We start from the raw sequence: 6,479 nt of genomic DNA on the forward strand, positions 1-6,479 counted from the left end.
AAAGTTTAAGTTGTAGGAGCAGAGCATTCTCTCTTGGGTTATGGCATATGCAGATCTGGTAACACCACGGTCCCTTGTGCATGTGCAGCAAATCAGTGGATACAGCTGCTTTTTTTTTTTTTTTTTTTTTTTTTTTTTTTGCTGAGAAGGCAAGTTTTGCTTCAGGATTACTTATGCAAACAGCTCGCTCTCTACATGGCTATAAACACTAATTTGGAGACCCACACCAAGCCAAACAGTTGTTTATGAGATGTTTATGAGGCGGAGGCCAAGTAGGTGTTTATGAGGCAGTGGTAGTGCCAAAGCCAAATAGCACCTCTAAGCGATGACTGGCACAGTACCATCTCTTCGGGCTCAGCTGCAGAGGAGAGCTTATTGAATTCCCTGGTGCTTCTGATGAAGCACTCCTTGCAATTAGCCCAGCAGGGGGATGGATGGGGAAGAAACTGTGTTCTGGCAGTGCAGAGCAGGAGACTCAGCTAAGAAGACTGGAAAATCTGTGCTAGAAGAAAAGCTCAGGATTCAACCCCACCAAGTCTCAGTGTCCATTGTGTCCCTTCTTCATTACTCTACAAGTCTGAAAGTACAACTTCTTGACTGTCTTTACAGTTTGGACTCATGGAGGAGTTGCAGTGCTGTTTCAGACCTTTCCTTTTGGAGACCTGAGGCCTCATCCCCTTGGAGTTTAAGGCCTTGTGTGTTTCTAACATTTAATTTTAAAATATGGCATAAATTTGAACTGTTTACTTGCACAGGTATCAAATTCTTCATTGTCCTGTGGAGATTTGATGAAGTTTCTAGACACAGAAGCCACATGAGTGGGGTCCATCAGAACCTTTAAGGGAGAAAGACTTTTAATCAGTAGCTGCCTTTCATCAGAAGTCCATATTCTGGATGGACTTTTGTCTAAACTTTATTCTTCAACCCTGTACTGAATGATCTTCTCTGGTTCAAGTTGTAAACATCTTTGTTTCCAGACCAGCAGATCTGTTTCTTTTAAGCTTTCTCATAGTTATATTTCAATCATTTTTTCTGAACACTTTCCTCTCTCTAATCTGAAACTTTTCCCATTTGTCTACATTTTTCTTAGCATTGGGTCTCAGGAAATAATTTTTAGACAAGAAAGTCTCTCTCCTAGTTATTCTTCTCTCCAGCCTTTGTAGCTCCCCAGTGTCTATGAGTATCTCATAGTATCTCAGAAATGACACTAAGGGAGAATCATTTCAAGAATAGTCTCAATGCATGGAGTCTTTTCCCCTTTCTTTACAAATCCAAACACCTCACTTGCTTGGTTTTGTGTCTGAGGTCTGCACTGTGGTCTTTGGGAGGTGAGATGCAGTCTGGAAGGTCAATGGTACAATTACTGTTGCTGGGATGCAGGTCAAGAATCTAGTTGCTCAAGGGGGAACCTCATTTTACGTTTCTGTTTTAAGCTTTTGTGCCAATGTTGAGGTTCCAGTCAGAGCAGATTGCTTCTGAGAAGGCTCTGACAGGGGAGTGACTCCATCCAAACTTCCCAAAATTAAGAATAGTAGATTCTGGCACAGGAGTTGAAGGTGGTGGGTGGAATGTGACTGACAGGAAGGTTGAAGAAATGTCATTTCACAGCCTGAGGTGATGTTCTGTCATCAGAAAAAGGCTGCAGGAGGCAGAAGCTTCCCTGAGTCCTGGACAGGGATCCTGCCACAAACATGGGTCTTACTTGCTCCAGAGACAGAGCCCACATCTTCCCTCCTCTGTCCTCAATAGCACTGGCCCTGTGTGGCACACTCACCCAAACACAGCATGATCACATCGCTGCTGACCCAACATACCCTACCAAACATGTCTATGGGGTGAAGCACAGACCCTAGGTGAGTCACATCATGTAATTCTGGAAGGGGGTTTGATGTTATGGTCAGCGTATAAAAATTTTGGTAAGAATCATCGGTTTAAAAATGGGCACAGAAAAGAAGAGATACTGGCAACTGCCTTGTAATAATAGTGCAGCTCATGCAATTGCAATAAGAAACTTCCTTTATATAACAGAACATGCAGACGTCAGCAACGCAGCATCACCCCTAGCTATTTAGATGCTGGATGTTTATTTACACAGCAAAAAGCCACGTGGGAAGGTGTTTAGTCTACAGTTAGTGAAACCCCGTGGCCTTATTTAGAAGAAAGACGTTACCAAGATAAACACAGCTGGTGCTGCGGCACAAGAACACGATTGGGGGAAAAAATAAAAAGGCAAAGATGACAAGCCAGCATCTTCTCAACCCTTGGTTAGAGGCCGTTGGCCTCGGAGTCATAATTCACCTCAAAGACACAAGAACAAAACCCTAATCGTTCCCTCCCACCACGCTGAGATCTGAAAGCCTAGATATCGTGGTGGCCACCGCAGGAAATCCTCTGTCAGGTGGTGAGATGGAGCTTTTGTTGGGCAGCAGGTATGTGGAAGCCAGCCGCGGGTGTGCGCGAGGTTAGGTGTGTGTGCACTGCCTCCCTCGCTGCCCCCCGAGCTGCAGCCCATTTGCAATTACAGCCCTGGTGTGCCCTTAATAAAGCAGAGGTTGGCTCATTATTCACATAATCACCTGGAAAATGTGTTTCTCAGGCTTGTTCTTTGCTGTATCAAAGCCCCGTTTCTGTACCTCTCCTTTTGTGCCCCCCCCCCTCCCTCATTTGCCCCTGTGAAGGGACCAGGGATAGTTCGCACTGTAGCCCTTGCCTGTGATTAACGTGCTGACCTAGCAATTATTCACATCTGGATGGGTCTTTGTTCTACTTTGAAGTCTCTCAATGACTTGTCTTTCCCCCCACCTGTCTTCATTTTCTCCTCCGCTCCCCACATCCCACCTCCTCCCTCTCCACCTTCTCTATTACTCCTCAGAAGTGTCAGTGGGCCCAAAATGAAATACAGGAGGGCCCAGGAATTCCTCCCTAATGGGCCCAGGTGAGCTTGGAGTGGGAAAGGGAAGGCCCAGACCTTGAAGATGACCTTTCCAAAGTGCTTAAGTCAATAACAGTGTGCAACCCTGCCTCTCCCCCTCCCTAGGCCCTTGTTTATAATTGACAATGTGAAGATGGACTGGGGGCTCTTTCTTCTCTCCAAGTGTGTGAGATCTTTTAATCTCAACCAAAAAAAAAAAAAAAAGCAAAGGGCCAGGTGATGGAAGATGATGGAAGAGATAGGGTAATTGGTTAGCCACAGAGTGAGGCTGGGGAGCTGTGATTCCTTCTGTGGCAGGAGAAGAGCATCTTGAACAGCATCTCCTCTCACAAGTCTTCTTTTGTACAGCAGGAGAGGAGGAGGGGATGCCTCCCTCTTGCACATTCTTACATCCAGCTACGGAGGCACATTCACCAGCAACTGGTTAAGAAGAAAGATTAAGGGTTGTGGGGCTTGGGGGAGTGGGAAGTCCCTTTGCTTTGAGGAGATTAACTTTCGAGACGAAGTAAAACACAAGGCGATAGTCTTTCAAAATTGCCTTCCAGCCGTGACAGGCAATGGTTAGATTAATTAGATTACGAATGCTCTTTTATATTTGGCAGATGGGTTGGGACAAGGTGGGGCAGGGGGCTGGGAGACAAATACTTCATTATTTTTTTTTACTACTGCTATTCTCTAATGCAACACAGGTGCTTCTGGTGTACTGCAAAATTCCCGGTCAGCAAAAGTCTTTCCAAGGGTTTTAGTGGACTTGGGAAACTAAGGCTGGAGTCTCACTGCTGAGGAGCTCATGCTGAAAAACTATTCATGGTATCAAATGAAGGGGTGGGTTTGGGGGATGGACAGTTATCAGTAGCAATGATAGGTACAGAAATATGAAATGTCAGAGGTAGTGTGACTAATGTTAGATTCTTTTCCTTTATGTAGGTGTTAAGTGAAATAAGTAATTACTAAGTTATGTTACCCAAGAAATAACATTCAAAGGAACCAGCATCCATTTCTAGCACTGAGCATGAAGAATGTTTCACTGAAACATCGGGTTTAAATTTACATATCATTTTTACGTCCTTTTTTTTTTTTTTTTTCTCAAGACTTTCTGGAAGTAAGATGGAAAATGTGCACTTTGTTCCTAAGGGCATTGGAAATAGTAGGGACAGAAAAAAGCACTGGCTGAAGAGACATCTGGAGAAGAGCATTACAAAATGTGGTGTGAAGAGACAAATTAACAAATGTCTTACAAGGTAGTCCTGTAGTTCTTGAAACTATCCTAATGAATAGTTTTAACCATCTTGAGATGTTAAAAAATTTCACGTCAAATAAGACACCTTACTCTCCTATTATATCAAATAGATAGAACCAAATACCTCTAATGATTCTTCTTTGAACTACAGATGGGTTGATATACTTAGATTTGTTCTCCTTAATTGCCCATGAAGGAAGCCAAATACAACCTGCTGTCACTATGAAACCCTGGGCAACAGCTGAACCATCACAGATTTTTTAAAGCATTTACAACTTTTCACAAACTTGAAGATGTTCCCCTCCAAAACATGCTGATTGTTGGGCATGAGCTCTTAGTTACAAGGAGTTTTGCAGAGGAGCTCTTGAGTAGTCAAGTAATTTGTGGCACTGAATGCACACAATTGCTGCATGGCAAGTGTGCATGTAGGAAGTGTGAGAACAACTTTTGTAACAAAAGTGAAGGACATCTAATACAGTGGGGAAGGGCTTATTTTGTATTTTAAGGGACCTACAGCTGGGAGAACTTGGCAGATTGGTGTTGGAGGGTCGCGCTTACAGCTCTGTCTGTGAGAGGAGCAGACCTCCTACAATAAAATAGTTTTCTGTTTCAAGCCTCGTGGAGTTGTAGGCACCTTTTGAAGAAAGACACTGATGGAGCCACTTGTCAGTTCAGTGGGAGCCTCTCTAGAGTGCAATATCTGCACGTGTCAATCAGCTCTAGCAATTCCACCTGCCTAGGCCTTATTGGTCTCTAGTAGGATGAAAGCATCTATTGGAAATATCGCTCTGGACTGGTTGTACCAAGAGTGTGAAACTTTCCAGAAATCCATGTGCCTATGGACCATGAGGTATTTCCTCTGATATCAGACTCAGATGCATCCAAAGAGAACTGTGGCTCAGTGGTGGGCAGGCTGCGGTGGGGAGCACCAAGGCCCCATGATGCAGCAATCTCCATCTCCACCTGAAAAATCCTTGGGTGGAGCTGTACTTGAACTGCTCTGAGACGCTGCTTTTGGAAGACCCTGGCTTGCTTGAACCCTACAGTGAAGGAGAAGACTGAGGAGATACACTCTGGTCCCTGCTCTTGGCCAGGTTGTTGCTGTCACCTCTCTTGGGCCCTGGCCTCTCCCAGCCAGGCACATCACACTCTGGAGAGGACAAACACCCTGAGGGTGACGGACTGAATGACATCCTCATCTTCCAGCTCCTTTAGCTTGTCACTTTGCCTCTGCTAGGTGTGAGTATCACCAGGGATGGGCCTAGAAAGCTTTTCCTAGCAGCACAGAGAAATGTTTGTCCAGCAGAATGCCCCATCTGCCTATTTACAAGTCCTGAATGCCATTCATATTCAGTCCTGTGCTTGTCTCAGGGCCATATCCTTCACATACTGATAGTTTTATTACATTCCTCTGAACTGAGTAGTACAGAGAGCGACATAAAAATGTGAGGGAAAGGAAAACAACAGGTTAAAAATATGAATACCGAAGAATTTTGATGGGGGAACTGAACCCTATGGATGTTTATTCCTCTTACTGTGGGCTCTGGTCAGAGCAGCTGACCAATTGTGCACGTGGGTTTCTTTGGGACTCAGCTAGCACCTCCGCACCCCAAATCATCGTTCCATGGCAGACCAGCCAAATTGCCCAAACTAACCCTGAGCACGTTTGGAGGAGTGAATCAGTTGATATGACTTGATTATGACTGGGTAGATTACTCTGCCTTTTTATTATTATTAATATTTTTCTTCTTGAACTCTTTGTTTTTAATACTAAACCAGTTTGCTGGTATCCTGTGATGACACAACCCTCTCTGTTGACTTTTTCTCTTAATTATACAGGGATTACTGTAGAATTAAAGGTGCATTTATAAGGCTTTTAGAAGGAGCCTACTCCCTGTCACTGGCCCTGGAGATGAACCAATACAGTGACTTTTATCTCCTTCCCAACCAATGCAACAAGCCTCTTTTCTCTTGAGCTTCTAAACCTGCCCATAAAATAACCCCCTGACCCCCCTCCTCCCTCCCTACACTTCTTCCTCCCGGTTTTCTTCCTGTAATAGGTCTGAAAAGGTTGAAAGGTGCTGAACTCTTGTGTGGGGAATTCAACTTTAAAGCCCCTGAACTTTTGGATTCCCTGAGGGGTGCAGGAGGAAGGAGGAGGAAGGGGTGGTGTCTTGTGCTTTAGCACCATGACCTAACTGATACATCTCATGTACATGTCATGTCAAATGTCATCTCTAGGGCTGGGAGTACTCCAGATAACCTGTCTGGTCAGTAGGGGTGACTGAAAATACTTAGCTGCAAGCC

The 6,479-nt window shown here is 44.5% G+C and overlaps 1 long non-coding RNA gene across 2 annotated transcripts; it reads left to right on the forward strand.

Moving 5' to 3' along the window:
- Positions 1-3,200: 3,200 nt before the first annotated feature.
- On the forward strand, positions 3,201-5,822 carry LOC110353476 (uncharacterized). Of its 2 annotated transcripts, none has more exons than XR_005263018.2 (3): positions 3,201-3,355; positions 3,622-3,742; positions 3,860-5,822. It is a non-coding gene; the product is annotated as an uncharacterized lncRNA (long non-coding RNA). The 2 variants fall into 2 exon arrangements; XR_002403997.4 differs by having other exon boundaries at positions 4,024-5,822.
- The last annotated feature ends 657 nt before the right edge of the window (positions 5,823-6,479 follow it).

The sequence above is a fragment of the Anas platyrhynchos genome, chromosome 2, assembly GCF_047663525.1.
Source record: "Anas platyrhynchos isolate ZD024472 breed Pekin duck chromosome 2, IASCAAS_PekinDuck_T2T, whole genome shotgun sequence".
In the NCBI taxonomy this organism is placed as follows: Eukaryota; Metazoa; Chordata; class Aves; order Anseriformes; family Anatidae; genus Anas; species Anas platyrhynchos.